The sequence below is a fragment of the Hypanus sabinus genome, assembly GCF_030144855.1.
Source record: "Hypanus sabinus isolate sHypSab1 chromosome 1 unlocalized genomic scaffold, sHypSab1.hap1 SUPER_1_unloc_14, whole genome shotgun sequence".
NCBI lineage: Eukaryota > Metazoa > Chordata > Chondrichthyes > Myliobatiformes > Dasyatidae > Hypanus > Hypanus sabinus.
The window spans coordinates 357,602-374,886 of NW_026778908.1; the positions used below are offsets into that span (position 1 = coordinate 357,602).

General features: G+C 55.4%; 1 protein-coding gene and 1 long non-coding RNA gene across 2 annotated transcripts in view; both read left to right on the forward strand.

Moving 5' to 3' along the window:
- The window catches only part of LOC132385387 (high affinity cGMP-specific 3',5'-cyclic phosphodiesterase 9A-like), a 266,175-nt gene that overhangs the window by 233,086 nt on the left and 15,804 nt on the right, over positions 1–17,285 (forward strand). The gene's annotated exons all lie outside the window — the stretch shown is intronic.
- Positions 713–4,884, forward strand: LOC132385390 (uncharacterized). Its single transcript, XR_009509174.1, has 3 exons — positions 713–936; positions 2,950–3,070; positions 4,791–4,884. It is a non-coding gene; the product is annotated as an uncharacterized LOC132385390 (long non-coding RNA).

The window sequence follows — 17,285 nt, forward strand, 5'->3', positions numbered from 1 at the left end:
TCCTGCCTCTCCCGCCTCTTCTACCCTCTACCCTCTCCTCACCCTCCCCTCCCTCTCTCCCTCCGGATATTTTGTAACCGCTTCCCCTGAAATCACTTAACTTTTTCCCGAAGGTTCTTGCGGCGTTTACTTGTGTTAAAGTGGCCGTGTAAACCTTTAGTGCGATTGGATTCTGATACTTGCTGCAGCCGTTAGGCCCCTCTTCTCCCTGTTGTACGGTGAGGGAAGCCGTTCCACAAACCCCTCTTCCCACCTACACCCCCCCCCAACACACACACCGTCCTCCCTAACCTCCTTACTAAAATTTCTCTCGGTCTGGATCCGAAACTGCCCGGGTGGGAAATGTCAGAACTCCTCTCGCACCCTCCCCGTCGAGATTTCGCGACGTTCGCTCCAGGATCCCGTAGCTGGGAAAATCCCTGCTCCTTCGATCCCTCCCCGATCCCCGACCTTTGGAACTTGCCGCTCTTCCATCCCAAATTCCCGGGACCACACCACCATTTGTGGGGACCTCGCCCCTCCCCACCCCCGAGACTGACCCTCGGAGACCTGCGGCGGTGACGCGGGGTGTGATCGGTGGGTTGAGGGTTGGAGGTGAAGAGCGGGTCAGAACCAATACCGTATGTCGTGAAATTTGTTTTTTTGCGACAGCAGTGCATTCCTATATATAATTTAAAAAGTAAAATACAATAAGTAATTGAAATAAGGCCAATAATTGAAATAATTTTGAGGCATCGCCTCCTGAAGGTGCCCTGCCGAGGCGGCGCCAATTGCACTGACACTCCGCCTTGTCCGGTGTTTTAGGTAATGATTTCCCCGTCCCGGTCCTGTTCTGCAGCAACTGCTCGGTGAACCCGGTGCCCTGTCACTGGCCGCACATCTGCGGAGGCGGGAGGCGGCGCAGAGCGCGGGGTCCGGCCGCCCGATCCCGAAGAGGTACGACGTCAATGCTGGGAGGTGTAGCTGGTGCTAACCTTTCCTCACCCCCTCTTACCCCATCCACCTCGCCTTCCCGTCCCAGCCACGATCCCGGAGATGGGTCCCGGGGAGGAAGGACCATCCCGGAGCGGTATCTGCGGTGAGTGGGGAAGGTTGAAACAGTTCAGCTCTGACTCTACATCACCTTCACCTTCACTCTAACTCATCCCTCCCTCGGGCTCGGTGTGGAGTGGGGAGTGGGGGAGTTATGGTGGATGTTGTACAGACGGGACAGTGCGTGGCGTGGAGAGGGGTCGGTGTGGAGTGGGGAGTGGGAGGATGGTGGATGTTGTACAGACGGGTCAGTGTGTGGCGTGGAGAGGGGTCGGTGTGGAGTGGGGAGTGGGGGGATGGTGGATGTTGTACAGACGGGTCGGTGTGGAGTGGGGAGTGGGGGAGTTATGGTTGATGTTGTACAGACGGGTCAGTGTGTGACGTGGGGGGGATGGTGGATGGTGTACAGACGGGTCGGTGTGGAGTGGAGAGAGGTCGCTGTGGAGTGGGGAGTGGGGGGATGGTGGATGTTGTACAGACGGGTCAGTGTGTGACGTGGGAGGATGGTGGATGTTGTACAGACGGGTCAGTGCGTGGCGTGGAGAGAGGTCGCTGTGGAGTGGGGAGTGGGGGGATGGTGGATGTTGTACAGACGGGTCAGTGCGTGGCGTGGAGAGGGGTCGGTGTGGAGTGGGGAGTGGGGGGATGGTGGATGTTGTACAGACGGGTCAGTGCGTGGCGTGGAGAGGGGTCGGTGTGGAGTGGGAGGATGGTGGATGTTGTACAGACGGGTCAGTGCGTGGCGTGGAGAGGGGTCGGTGTGGAGTGGGGAGTGGGGGGATGGTGGATGTTGTACAGACGGGTCAGTGCGTGGCGTGGAGAGGGGTCGGTGTGGAGTGGGGAGTGGGGGGATGGTGGATGTTGTACAGACGGGTCAGTGCGTGGCGTGGAGAGGGGTCGGTGTGGAGTGGGAGGATGGTGGATGTTGTACAGACGGGTCAGTGCGTGGCGTGGAGAGGGGTCGGTGTGGAGTGGGGAGTGGGGGGATGGTGGATGTTGTACAGACGGGTCAGTGCGTGGCGTGGAGAGGGGTCGGTGTGGAGTGGGAGGATGGTGGATGTTGTACAGACGGGTCAGTGCGTGGCGTGGAGAGGGGTCGGTGTGGAGTGGGGAGTGGGGGGATGGTGGATGTTGTACAGACGGGTCAGTATGTGACGTGGGGGGGATGGTGGATGGTGTACAGACGGGTCGGTGTGGAGTGGGAGGATGGTGGATGTTGTACAGACGGGTCAGTATGTGACGTGGGGGGGATGGTGGATGGTGTACAGACGGGTCGGTGTGGAGTGGGAGGATGGTGGATGGTGTACAGACGGGTCGGTGTGGAGTGGGTAGGGGGGGGATGGTGGATGTTGTACAGACGGGTCAGTGTGTGGCGTGGAGAGGGGTCGGTGTGGAGTGGGGAGTGGGAGGATGGTGGATGTTGTACAGACGGGTCAGTGTGTGGCGTGGAGAGGGGTCGGTATGGAGTGGGGAGTGGGGGAGTTATGGTTGATGTTGTACAGACGGGTCAGTGTGTGGGCTGCAGAGGGGTCGGTGTGGAGTGGAGAGGGGTCGGTGTGGAGTGGGGAGTGGGGGGATGGTGGATGTTGTACAGACGGGTCAGTGTGTGGCGTGGAGAGGGGTCGCTGTGGAGTGGAGAGGGGTCGGTGTGGGTGGGAGAGAGTAGGTTAGGGACGGATCAGTATGGAGAAAGAGGTCGGTGTAGGTCGTGGGCGGACCGGTCGGTGTGGGAGGAGGGGTCGGTTTGAGGAGATAGGTCAGTGTATGGGGACAGAGGAGTGTAGGAGTAGGGGTCTGTGAGGGCTCTGGTGGGATGGATAAGTATGATGTGTGGATGAGGGGGGTCTGTGTGGGCTTGGATCGGAGGGAGTCAGTGTGGATTCCAGTCCTGTCACTGAGACCCGCCCTCCATTCCAGTTCCCAGGCTTCAGCCGCAGACGAGGAGGGATCCCGTAGGCCTCGAGTCCCTGGAAGCCCAGAGATGGAAGATAGCCGAGATGATCATAATTCCCACCATCGCCGTCCTCTTCATCGGCATGTGAGTGCGCCCCAGGGTTAATGACCTGTTAATTGTCAGAAGCACAAGTCCGTGGGTGTCAGGGCCAATACAGCAGAGAACAGTGCGGCCCTTCGGCCCACGCTGTTGGGACTGAGAGACCAGAGGATGGGGGGAGCTAGAGAGGGAGAGGGAGCGTGAGGAAGAGAAAGAACTAATAAACAGAGAGCAACCACTCTGTAAAACAAAACTATCTCTGACATCTCTCGCTTCCCCTCCCTATAATTTTCCAGTTTCTCGCTTCCTCTTTCTGTTTCTCTCCCTCCATCCTCTCGTTCCTCAGACCCTGACGGCCCAGGTCGAAGGGCCAGTACAGTGTTGTACTGTTCTGAGGTCTATTGTCCCGTGCAGACTCGGACCTGTCTGCTTGATCTTTGCCTTTTATCAGCATTTACACGCCGCTATCAAGTCAGAGGTAACGCAGAATCACAGAATTATCGCATCAGATGAGGATGAACATGGTCATGAGCCCTGCGGCTTGCCGTAGAGCATTGAGCTTCCCGGGTGTTCGACCACCTGTATTTGCGAATCGATATTTTAACCGGAATGGATCGGCCCGTGTGTTTCCGGTTTAATCTTGTCAAGTTAATTGTGACCGGCACATGTTTCCCACATGCTGTGATTATAGACTCTCATTCAGGGGCTCAGTGGGGTCATTGTGTGGGAGAGGATGAATTCTCCTGGTGTCGCTCATTCGCACTTCGGGGGTTCTGATTCCGACGTTTAATCTCTTGTTTCCGTCTATTCCCGGGGATCCCGCCGTTCCTCGGCGCCTGGGTCCAATCTCCGTGAGCACACCGTGACAAACATAACTTAGGTACAATTTTACACCGAAGAACACGGAATCAGAGAGAAGTCAATTTTAGAGGCAAACGGTCAAAGTGAACAAGGTGTTACCCGACTGAGGTTGTGCTGGTTGGTTCAAGAACGTCCCCGCACCCTCCCCAACCCCCTTCTCTCTCCCACCGTCCCTCACAGATACCCTTTCTCATCCATTCACTCACTCACTATGCGCCGTCCAGCCTCTGCACTCCACCAGTCTGTATGACATCATTCGGCCCCTGCACCCTTCCCTGCCTCTGTGACTCACGTCCCCATTGACTCCTACATCCCACTCCGTCTGTCAGCCTCTTTGACGCCTACTCCCCTCCCTATCTCTGACCCTCCCCCACCACCGACCCCCGTATCACTCTCCATTTCTGTGACCCTCTCTGACCCCTGTGTCCCCTCCAGACCCGACAACCCGCCCCGTCTCTGTAACGCTCTTCAGGCCGCTACACCCTTCCCCGTCTCTGTGACTCCTCCGTCAACTACATGAATCCCTATCTCTGTGATCTCCTCCGACACGAATACCCCTCCCCCGTATCTGTCACCCCATTTGACCCCGACTGCCCTCCCTATTTGTATGAACACCCACCGCCCCGCATCTCCATTTCTGTGACCCTCTTTGACCCCGATGCACCGTGACCCTCTTCCGACTCCTGGACCGCTCTCCGTTTCTGTGACCCCCTCCAGCCCCTGCACCCCTCCCCGTCTCTGTGACCCTCTGTGAGGTGCAGTATACAACGGGCAGTATCGTTGCAGGAGTGGGGTTGGGTTCGTACCCCGACAGTGCACGGCACGGGGGCAGCGTGGGAGGGGGTGAAGCGCCTACATTGTGGAGTGTATTAATCCTTCTCCTCCTGGTGTTCCTCTCCCGCAGGGGATCGATTCTGATTATTATCCTCCTGTGGATGAAGCAGGTGCGACAGTTGGCAGCGAATTGCAACCAGGGCTACCGATACCTGAAAGACGAGACCGTGACGCCCACCCACTGATGGGGATGGGGGAGGCCCCGTTCTGGTTTGGAGGGGTAGGGCCAGGTCTCGGTCTGTAACCACATTCTTCAATAAAGACTCAAAGTTTAAACACAAGACATTCTGAAGATGCCGAGAATCCAGAGCAACACGCAGAAAATGCAGCAGGAACTCAGCAAGTCGGGCAGGATGTGTGCAGGGGAATAAACAGGGGTGGGGTCGCAAGGTCGCTGTGAATTGCAGAGGTGGGGAGGGGAGTATTGGGGGCGGTGTCAGGCTGAGGGGGCTGTGAACTGGAAGCTGGTCAGGGTGTGAGCGATTTGGACGGAAGAGTCTGGACCAGAGGCAGGGGCGGGGTCTGTGAGTAAGGGTTATAAAGGCGGGGAGGTTTCATCAGTGAGGGAGGGAGTTTCAGGGATTGGGATTGTGTCGGGGTTTCGTTGGGGGAGGGATGGTTCAATTTACCAAAAGAGTTGCTACTACACCCCTCGCTCCACAACTCGGCTTCGTTCGGAGTTTTTTCTGCCACTTTGGACCGGGTTAGTTGGCGGCTACTAACGGCGTACTTCTCAGCTGCAGCCGCTGGCAACTCGCCAGGAAGCCATTTCGCTCCAAATCCCGGAGCAAACGTTGTTCCCTCACTAACGTCTTCCTTTATCGTCGTGATCCTCGTTCGGTGTAGGAGCCGGAGCATCTGTTGAGACGTCTCGACCTCTCACGGCCTCGGAGTTCTTTAGAACCGGCGGAGCCTTTCCTGGCGTTGGAATATGTGGCGCCGAGGCAGCACGGAACTTTCGAGTACAAACTTTTTCGTCCAGTTACTCTACTCGCTCCAGAACGTTATAACCGGCACCACAGTATCTTTCTCGATTTGGACATAGTGCCAGTATGAAGGACCGGTCTCCACGGAGTCGCAGGCCTTCGGGGAGTTATGCAAAGGCGGCTGCCTCTCCAGCCTCGGACAACGCCCTGTTTCGTGGGTGGAAGAGGAACGCGGGGTGCAATGTATTTTGTGTCCTGGAATTGCTCTGGAAAAGTGTGCGGAGGCCATGGAGGACTTGGTTGAGAAAAGTGGTATTTTGGCCACCGAGGAAGAGTTCGGGAAGGCAGTGTTTTATCTGGAGAATGATGAGTTAGTGCACAGAGCTCTTGGTAGGGGGATCACGGTGGAAGACATCTTTTTCCAGATGGAGCTGGTGAAAATCGTTCTCCGTCACGTCAAGCCTTTCACCCCCAACGAGATCCTGCTCCTCTTCCCACCCTGTCCCCCTCACCACCATTCAGGGCCCCAGACAGTCCTTCCAGGTGAGGCCACACTTCACCTGTGAGTCGGCTGGTGTGGTATACTGCGTCCGGTGCTCCCGCTGTGGTCTTTTATATATTGGTGAGACCCAATGCAGACTGGGAGACCGTTTCGCTGAACACCTATGCTCGGTCCGCCAGAGAAAGCAGGATCTCCCAGTGGCCACACATTTTAATTCCACATCCCATTCCCATTCTGATATGTCTATCCATGGCCTCCTCTACTGTCAAGATGAAGCCAAACTCAGGTTGGAGGAACAACACCTTATATTCCGTCTGGGTAGCCTCCAACCTGATGGCATGAACATTGACTTCTCTAACTTCCGTTAATGCCCCTCCTCCCCTTCTTACCCCATCCCATTTATTTATCTATCTATCTATCTATCTATCTATTTATTTATTTACTTGTTTGTTTTTCTTTCCATTTATCTTTCTATATATCTATGTATCTATTTATTATTTTCCCTCTTTTCTTCTTTTCGCTCTCTCCCTTTTTCTCTCTGTCCCTCTCACAATCACTCCTTGCCTGCTCCCCATCTCTCTCTGGTGCTCCCCTTCCCCTTTCTGTCGCCCTAGGCCCCCCCGTCCCATAATCCTCTCCCTTCTCCAGCTGTGTACCCCTTTTGCCAATCAACTTCATTTCGGATCTCCTCCTCCCCCTCTCAAATCTATTACTATCTTTTCTTTCAGTCAGTTCTGACAAAGGGTCTCAGCCCGAAACGTCGACAGTGCTTCTTCAGATGTTGTCTGGCCTGCTGCGTTCCACCAGCATTTTGTGTGTGTTCCTGTCTCCCCCACTAGCCCGCTTGGGACAAATAAGGTCAGGGATAACTGCCATAAGACACATATTGAACAAACGTACCCTCCACAACGTAATCTCTTTCCGGTGTCCGGTGTTCATGCAGCTGGACTCGGAGGACGACGTTGAAGGCTGGTTTACCATCCGACACAAGTGGGTAGACCATCAGGTGTACTGGAGCTCTGAGCGCCCACGGTGCCATGCGTGCAGGGATGTGACGCACTTCCGGAGGGACTGTCTTACCACCTGAAACCTTAGGGAGTCCACTTCGGGCAACAGTGACCCAGCTACCTCTGCCCCTGATCCTATTCCTGCGCCTGCCCCTGCTTCTACCCCTGACCCTGTCCCTACCCCTGTACCTATTCCTACGTCTGTTTCATTCCCTGCTCCTGCCCCTGTGGTTCGGGTGGGAGATCTTGAGGCTGTGTGCAGGGAGGTTCCGGCAGCGGACGGGGTGGAGCCTGTGCGGGGCAAGAAAGCGAAGAAGAAATACAAACACTCTAAGAAGTCAGCCCCCGGGAACGCAGAGCTCACGCCCATCTGCCCTGAAGTGGAGCGGGAGGCTCTGGGAAGTGCGCAGGTGGACCGGGTGATGGAAGCGGGGAGTGCCCGCCCATCGGTGAATCCTGCACCAGTGTGTTCCCCCAAGAGGACAGGGAATGTAGTTGCGGGGGAGTCCCAGGAAGAGGTGGGAATCCGGGTGTGGGTTGGTTCTAATCCTGAATCCCCAGATGTAGCCACCAGTCCTGCGGTAGGTGGCGTGTTTGTGCAGAAAGCTAGTGTTAGCCCTGTGTACGCAACTGAACAGCCCTAGAGCCCTCCACCCAGGACTTAGTAGTTAGTGCCTCCCTGGAGGCATGTGTATCAAATATACCCTCCCCCCAGGACTTAGTAGTTAGTGCCTCCCTGGAGGCATGTGTATCAAATAATGCAAGCGGAAAGGAGACCAAGCCCTTTCACTCTCAGCATCAGGCTGCCGGTGGATCCCTAGGACCAGAGATGCTGGAGTCCTCCTCGGGGAGGGTGATATACTCCGCATGCCGACCCCATCAACTAATAGCCCGCAGGGAGTCCTTGGGGATTATTCCTCCATTGTTGGAACAGTGGATATGACTGATGTGACGGTGGAGCGGGCAGGTATGAGTGGGGTATCCGCTGCGCAGTGTGAATTACAAGTGCAGCCATCTATTAGAATACAGGGGGAGGAAGATGGGGATCTATTTGTAGTGAGGGGTTGGAGGGAGGCTCCTTTGATAGCGAGACAATGGACTTTCTCACTCCTCCTGAGAAATCACCGTTGATACCTGTGGAGGAAATCAGAGAGTTCATTCTCACCTCTGACCGTGCAAAGCATCGGCCGAAATTAGCATCCCTTCGCTTAGTATGCCGAGACTGGTTAAGTCCTTGCGAGTCATCTTCAGACGGATGGGGAAGGGGAAAGAGGAATGCAGTGTCGGGGACTGACAGGCAACAGCTGAAATCCCTCCTGGATGACCTGGTTAAGCATATCAGAGTGGGAGGCAGTCTCAATCCTTCGGGAGATGTTGGGTTGGGTGGGTTGGTACCACTCGGGTTATCCCGGAGAGCAAAGAGCTCTCTCGCCTTTTTTCGGGAAATGTGGTTAAGGGCGCCCCCTGGTGTTCTCCCGACATGAAGCTCAACGCAGTTAGTTCAATTGTAAATGGTAACAGGCGTTCTATCCGCAGATTTGGCAATCTCTCAGTCCTCAGGGATGGGAGGAATGCGGTGAGTTTCCTGCAGGAAACCCATACCATCCTGGGGGACGAGTCCGCTTGGCTGCTGGACTGGCAGTGAGAGGTCTATATGAGCCACCTCAGCTCCAGCTCTAGTGGGGTGGCGATCCTGCTGAAAGGTTCCTGGCTCCAACCTTCCAGCCGGAAATCCCAAGAGTCCAAGATGTCGTGCCCGGCCGTCTGCTCCACCTGGCCTTGTGCCTGGATGGTGTACCTCTGCATTTAATCAATGTGTATACTCCAAGGCGCGGGGTGATGCAGACCTGCCTATTCTATCAGCTGTCCACTCTGCTGAGTTCCATCGATCCTGGGAACTGCGTCATCCTCGGGGGAGACTTCAACTGTACCCTCGAGGTGGAGGACCGCTCTGGTCTCCAACGCGACCCAGCATCGGCAAAAAAAAGTTAAAGGAGCTAGTCGGCTTGGTGGACAGCTGCGGAATCTTCACCCCGACTCCAGAGCCTTCCCGAGAGGGAGGTTCCCGGATAGACCGCCTGTTCATCTCTGGGGCGTACATGCGGCCGCTGTCGTGCTCGGATCATCACCTTGTGTGGATGGAATTTACTCCTCTGCACCCTCGGGTGCGATCTGGGTATTGGCACTTTAACAACCAGCTGCTGCAGGACCCCCGATTGCGGGATTCGTTCCGAGCGTTCTGGGTGGGGGGGGGGAGAGAGAGAGAGAGAGAGTTCTGCTCCCTACGGCTGTAGTGGGAAGTCGGCAAAGCCCAACAGGGAGTACACTAGGGGGTCGACAAAGAGGCTGGGCTCTGAGATTGACCGGCTTGAGAGAGCGTTGCTTCACCTAGAGACCCGTCTTGCTCCGACCGCTGGGGACCAACTTCAATGGCAGGAATAGCAGGAGAAGAAGGACTCACTAAGGAATCTGAAGCTCAAGCAGACCCGAGAATGCTGCAGGATTCAGACCGCGGCTCACCCTTCTTCTGCTGTTGGAGAAGTGGCTGGAAGTTCAAAAGCAGCTAGTGGAGTTACTGGCTGCTGATGGCTCCTCCATCACGGATCCTGACGAAATCAATATAGAAGTCCGCTCATTCTATCGGTCCTTATTCTCACCGGATCCGTCAAATGCAGAGGCGTGCAGTGAGGTCTGGGAAGATTTGCCAAAGGTCAGCCCTGATGACGCAGCGCGTCTGGACGCTCCCCTGACTCGGGAGGAGCTGTCTACTGCCCTTCGGCAACTCCGGAGGGGTAAATCCCCTGGCTTAGATGGTCTGAGTGTGGAGTTCTATCAGGCTTTTTGGGATGTCCTGGGGGATGATTACAGCCTTGTTCTAGAGGAGAGCCTAGACACCGGGGAAATGCCCCTCTCATGGCGAAGAGCTGTTGTGGTCCTACTGCCCAAGAAGGGGGACCTCCGCCTGCTAAAGAACTGGCGCCCGGTCTCCCTCTTGTGCGCGGACAACAAGATCTTCGCCCGGGCAATGGCCAACCGTCTTGGTTCAGTAATGAGACAGGTGATTCATCCTGACCAATCTTACACAATCCCGGGCTGCTCCATCCAGGACAATGTCCACCTAGTACGGGACCTGATCCACCTGCACCAGGAGACTGGGTCCCGGGCCGCTCCATCCAGGACAATGTCCACCTAGTACGGGACCTGATCCACCTGCACCAGGAGACCGGGTCCCGGGCCGCTCCATGAGGACAATGTCCACCTAGTACGGGACCTGATCCACCTGCACCAGGAGACTGGGTCCCGGGCCGCTCCATGAGGACAATGTCCACCTAGTACGGGACCTGATCCACCTGCAGCGGGAGACTGGGTCCCGGGCCGCTCCATCCAGGACAATGTCCACCTAGTACGGGACCTGATCCACCTGCAGCGGGAGACTGGGTCCCGGGCCGCTCCATCCAGGACAATGTCCACCTAGTACGGGACCTGATCCACCTGCAGCGGGAGACTGGGTCCCGGGCCGCTCCATCCAGGACAATGTCCACCTAGTACGGGACCTGATCCACCTGCAGCAGGAGACTGGGTCCCGGGCCGCTCCATCCAGGACAATGTCCACCTAGTACGGGACTGATCCACCTGCACCAGGAGACTGGGTCCCGGGCCGCTCCATCCAGGACAATGTCCACCTAGTACGGGACCTAATCCACCTGCACCAGGAGACTGGGTCCCGGGCAGCGTTTCTTTCTCTTGACCGGGAGAAGGCGTTTGACCGGGTAGACAACAGTTTCCTGGTGGACTCTCTGCAGGCCTTTGGGCTCGGACCACACTTTGTGGCCCGAGTTCGGCTCCTATACACTGCCGCAGAGTGCCTAGTTAAGGTCAATGGATCACTGGCAGCGCCCATTCCCTTCAGGAGAGGAGTACGTCAGGGATGCCCCATGTCCAGTCAATTGTATGCGATCTGTGTTGAGCCATTCCTGAGCCTCCTACGGCGAAGGCTGACAGGTCTGGTTCTGCGTGAAATGGACATGGAGGTCGTCCTCTCAGCCTACGCTGATGATGTACTCCTCATGGTGACAGATCCCAGTGACCTACGGAGGATGCGCGAGTGCCAAGAAGTTTTCTCGGCAGCATCCTCCGCCAGGATCAACTGGGCGAAATGTTCCGGACTCTTAGTGGGTCAGTGGCAGGTGGACTCCCTGCCGGGGGAGATGAGAGCTTTTGAGTGGAGCACCAGGCATCTCCTCTATCTGGGAGTCTACCTGAATCCTTCTGGGGAGACCTGGCTGGCGAACTGGCAGGAGCTGGAGACAAAAGTCATGGCCCGGCTGGAGCGCAGGTCAAGCCTTCTCAGGGTGCTTTGCCCAGGCACCGCAATCTGATCCGAGAGCCGAGCCGCACAACCTGAGCCGTCGCTCCTCGACACCCACAATCCCATTCAGGGATGCAAGTAGGAGGTACCTGTATGGGTTGCTGCTCCACACCTTCCACTTCCCAGCCCTTGTCCACCGTCCCGACACGCCATGACGGGCCGACTTTCCACCTGGAGGTGAGGGGAGTCCCGAATGGAAGTCCCTTTACGAGGGAGTTCTTCCCATGAAGAACATGGGCTGGAGGCTGCTGCATGGAACAGTGCCCTGTAATAAGTTATTTAGTTTGTACACGGATCTCCCAGCAGCAAGGAGGATACCGTGTACCACAGTGCATGGAGCGTGCGAGACTGCAGCCCCTTTTTGCGTATCTGCGTGGGCTGCTTCTCGACTTCTGGTTACATTTTAGCCCCACCCTATTGATATACGGTCATGCAGTAAGTAGGAGACATGGAGGGATGAGGATGTTCTTGTCAACTTGCTCCTGGGGCTGGCGAGATCAGCCATCCGTGGGTCTTAGAAACGGGTGGCGGAGGGATCCGCCCGGGCAAACTGTCAGGCAATGTTTAGCGGGTATGTTCGTGCCCCGGTAGGTATTCAGAAGGAGCACGCGCTGTCCACGGGGACCTTAGGGGCGTTCCGGGATCGTGGGCTTCTCGTGGGGGGGGGGAGGCGGGGTGGAGGAGGTGGAGGGTTAGTACTGTCATTGACAGAGATGGAAACATATTAGTTTATTGTGTAATCTCTATTTGTAGAGTATTAATTGTGTTAGCTACTGGTCTGTGTATATTGTAGCACTGAATTTTAGAAAGATATTTTGTGAAATCCAGGAGTGAGACACAGAGTGAAACCCCCCCCCCCCCCCCACACACACACACACACACACACACACACACACACTCTCTCTCGGGGTCAGACACAGAGTGAAACTCTCTCCACACAGTCCTGTGCTCAGACACAGAGTGAAGCTCCCTCGACACCGACCCATCATGCAATCACATGGTCAGACACAGAGTGAACCCCCTCCACAGTGATGCACCATCAATAACTCTCTCTGAGACGTAAAGGCGAGATATCGGCTTTTATTGACTGGAAGAAGGAACAAGCAGTGAGTGACCACCATACGACATCCTGGAGACTGAGAGGCCGGGCTCAGGCCTTGATCGCCTTTATACAGGGGTCTGTAGGAGGAGCCACAGGAGCAGTCAGCAGGGGGCGTGTCCAGACAGGGATATGTAGTTCACCATACACACAGTCCTGGGGTCAGACACAGAATGAAACTCCCTCCACACCGTCCTGGGGTCAGACACAGAGTGAAACCCCCTCCACACCGTCCTGGGGTCAGACACAGAATGAAACTCCCTCCACACCGTCCTGGGGTCAGACACAGAGTGAAACCTCTCCACACAGTCCTGGGGTCAGACACAGTGAAACTCCCCCCACACAGTCCTGTGCTCAGACACAGAGTGAAACTCCCCCCACACAGTCCTGTGCTCAGACACAGAGTGAAACCTCTCCACACAGTCCTGTGCTCAGACACAGAGTGAAACTCCCTCCACACCGTCCTGGGGTCAGACACAGAGTGAAACTCCCCCCACACAGTCCTGTGCTCAGACACAGAGTGAAACCTCTCCACACAGTCCTGTGCTCAGACACAGAGTGAAACTCCCTCCACACCGTCCTGGGGTCAGACACAGAGTGAAACTCCCCCCACACAGTCCTGTGCTCAGACACAGAGTAAAACCTCTCCACACAGTCCTGGGGTCAGACACAGAGTGAAACCCCCTCCACACCGTCCTGGGGTCAGACACAGAGTGAAACCTCTCCACACAGTCCTGTGCTCAGACACAGAGTAAAACTCCCTCAACGTTATCCCATCACACCCTCTCGGAACAGGGAAATCACAGTTTATTGATTCTGTCTCCCTCGAGCTAAGCTAAGAAGGTTCGGGCTTTGGAAAGAAATGTGGACACACATGCAGCGTGTAAATACAGGTCAGCGGGGAGGCTGCTGAGATGTTAATTAGCGCCCAGTCTGTCTATTGTTACCTCGGCTTTGAGGACTGATTTACATCTGCTGAGGATTAAACCCCTGTGATGCAGACACGGTGACACACTCTCCCCCAAACCCGGCACCCAGCACCCCGGCATGGCGGGCTTCAGGACTGAACCCGTTCAATGAACATCCGCGGGTTCTGATCGAGCAGCCGTCCCCGAGTTCCCAGAGGCAGAGGGAAGAGATGATAATGAGCCGATGATGAATATTTTCCATCCCTCAGTCGCCAAGGACTGGGTTACCCTGGAAACTGGGTTGCAGAGAGGTTGTAATCAGCCCATGAGAGAGGCGGGGGGGGGGGGGGGGGGGGGGTGGAGAGAGAAGAAAGCAGTTTGTGATCAGTGTGAGAGAGAGGGGCAAAGAGAAAGAAAGAGTGCGAGAGGGGGCAGAGGTGGAGAAATAGTGATAGAGATAGCGAGGAAAGCATATTGAGTTTGCTGAGGGATTGTAATCATTTTGTGTGAGAGGCAGAGAGAGAAAGGGAGTGGGAGGCAGTGTAAGTGGCAGAGAGTGAGAGAAAGAAAAAGACAGAAAGTGTGTGAGATGGGGAGAGCAAACTCCATAGTTATTGACAAGTTGTAATCAGTTTGTGATCGATAGAGAGACGGAGTGAGTGTGAGAGAGAGAGAGAGAGAGAGAGAGAGAGGAAGGGGAGGGTGGGAAGGAGAGAGAGAAAGAAGGCGGAGGGAGGAAGAGCAGAAGAGACTCGGAGATCCCAGCTTTGTATTGGATTTCCGCGAGGGTAGTTCTGGAGTATGGTTCTCTGAGACACTATGGGATCTGCCCCTTCCACAGCCCTGCCCAAGGTCATTCACCTGGAGGTGGATGGAAGGATTCGAAAGGTAGGATTATTGCCCAATGGTTTCTCACTTCATCCCTCATTACCAGCACCCAGAAACAACTCATCCTTTGAAGGAATAGCGTACGCCCTTATCCAGAATTGTGTTCGCGGGATAGGAATCCTACCGTAACATGGATATGTATGGTGGGACGGTATGGAGGAAAATTCACTCTGTGTCTGACTCCGGGAGTGTGTGATGGGACGGCGAGGAGGGAGTTTCACTCTGTGTCTGACTCCGGGAGTGTGTGATGGGACGGCGAGGAGGGAGTTTCACTCTGTGTCTAACCTCGAGAGTGTGTGATCGATTGGTGGGAGGGAGCTTTGCTCTGTTTCTGACCACAGGAGTGTGTGATGGGACGGTATGGAGGGAGCTTCACTCTGTGTCTCACCCTAGAAATCTGTGATGGTGTGGTGGAAGTTCCACTTGGTGTCTGACCTCGGGAGCGTGTGATGGGATATTTGAAACATTGATCTCTAGTGATGGTCCTAGACACTGAAGAAGATTGGTTATTTCCTTGAACCCCAGGAGGTGGCCACAAGGCCCATCCTGACTGTGACGGTGCACGGAACAGTCCCATTCCCACACGGAATTTACATGTAACCGGTTTTCCTCGCAGTCACAGTCTGAGAGCTGGGTCAGTAACTGAGACAAAGGCGCCCCTGTCTTGTCAAAATGTTCAGACAGCCCGTCATGTGCGCTGTCGGGGTGTCTGATCCCACTCCACACCGAGGGTTTCTCCTGACCCCGGGAAACCTCTCCAGCCTGTTCTGTCTCTCCCATCGCCAGCCTGTAGCGAGGCCATTTGGCCCATCCCTCTCTTTCCAGCCTTTGAAATAGCCTTTCCAATCAGACCCCCATCTCCTTCTCCCGATGTTTATTCTCCATTGGGAATCTCCTACCCTATCTGTTTATGTCGCACTTCCCCCTCCTTTCAGACAAAACATTATCTCCCCTTCACCCCTCCACGGAAAATGTTTTACACCCGCATTTACTCCACCATTTTGTTTTTGCTCCGATCACATTATCGTCCCCAGGAGTGGATATTTCCCATTGCTAAACCCGGGAATCCAGGAAGGAGGCGCTTCAGCCGGCTCAGAGTCCGTGCTAGCTCTTCGTCGATCCCATCATTCCCACCTTCTGTTCCTGAACCAGTCATCAAATGGAACAACCTTCTTCCACACATCCAACCCCAACGGGCCGGGGGTTTGCTCATCTCTGAAGGTGAATTGTGACATGATTAATTCATGTCCCAGAATTTATTCCGGGCATGTGTGAAATGATCCACTTCGGGAGATCAATATGTGGAACACTGTGTTGACAGGGTTGTTCAGGAGATGTTTGGTGTTTTGACATTCATTAGTCACGGGATTGAGCTCCAGAGCCGCCAGGTGATATTGCAGATCGATAAAACTCTGATTAAAACATACTGGAGTATTGTGTTCACTTCTGGTCGCCTCAATTTAGGAAGGATGTGGAAGCCAAGGGAATCTACCAGGATGCTGCCTGGATTAGACAGCCTGTCTTCTGAGGATAGATTGAGTGAACGAGGGCTTTTCTCTTTGGAGCAAAGGGGAATGAGACTTCACAGAGGGGTACGATGTGATAAGTGGTATGTATGGAGTGGACAGCAGCTACTTTGTCTCGAATGTGCCGCCTGGTAGAGGCAGATACGACAGAGGTGGTTAATAGTCAATTAGACAGGTGCAGGAACATGTGGACAATGGAGAGATGTGGGGAGAAGGAGTTGGGTGACATTAGTTTTAATAGTTTGGCACAATATGATGGGTGGAAGAACCTTTACCAGTGTGGTACTGTTATCCTTGGCTCCAAGGGGATCTTTCCAATCACCTCTGGTCTCCCTGCCAGAGTCTAACACTCTCGTCCTGGGAAACATTCTGGTAAACCACTCCCGTGTCCTCTCACAAGCTCCCGGAATGTATTTCCCTGAACTGCACCAAGGCATTTCAGGCTGGAATAACTAAGCCCCATGTCCTCACGCCTGGGGAGGGGGTGTGGTGGGTTGGGACTTAGAAAAACCTGTGCGCCCCCTCTCCAGCCTGTTCGAAGACAGGAGCAGCGGAGGGAGATCGTTCAGCCGAATGGCCCTGACACAGAAGCAGAGGAAACGGCGATTTGGCCCCATGACCCAATGAACACTCGGCAGAGATCTAAAAGCAGTTCCAGGGGCTCTGCCCTATCCATGCACCCACCTCCCCAGGACTGAGCCCTAGAACACGCCCCATGGGTGATGAGGCATACCAGCACAGAGATGACAGTCGTGACTGCCTCTTCCCTCCTCCTCTCCCCCTCTTCCCCTCCCCTCCTCCACCTCTCCCCTGCTCCTCTCCCCTCTTTTCCTACCTCTCCTCCATTCTTCCCCTTTCCCTCCTTTCTTCCTCACCCTCCTCCATTCCTTACTCTCTCCTCTCATTCCCCTCTCCATCCCTCTCTCCTCTTCCTCCCCTCCCCCATCCTCTTCTGTTCCCCCCATTCCCCCCTCCCCCACCCCCTTCCAGGTGATCTTCAGCCGCTTATCCAGTCCGTCCGACGTCCGGGACCTCTTGTGTGCCGCTGCTGGGCTTCTCAGGTCAGTCGGGCCGCTTGGCGCAGCGACTAACTCCCCGCTCCTCAGTCAGAGGGTGGCACGTTCGAATCCGTACGTCTTAGCACCGAGGTCCGAGCTGGGAGAGGAGTAGTGAGGGGGGGGAGCGCTACGGGAGGCGGGGTGTGGAGGGAGCACTGTGGGACCGACCGCTAAGAGGGAGTACTGTGGGAGGGAGTTTTATGGAAAGCTGAGGCGGAGTCTGCCTCTGGTTCTCAGATCTTCTCTTCCTATCCAGAGGGGGCGCGCTGTCCTTGTTTGACC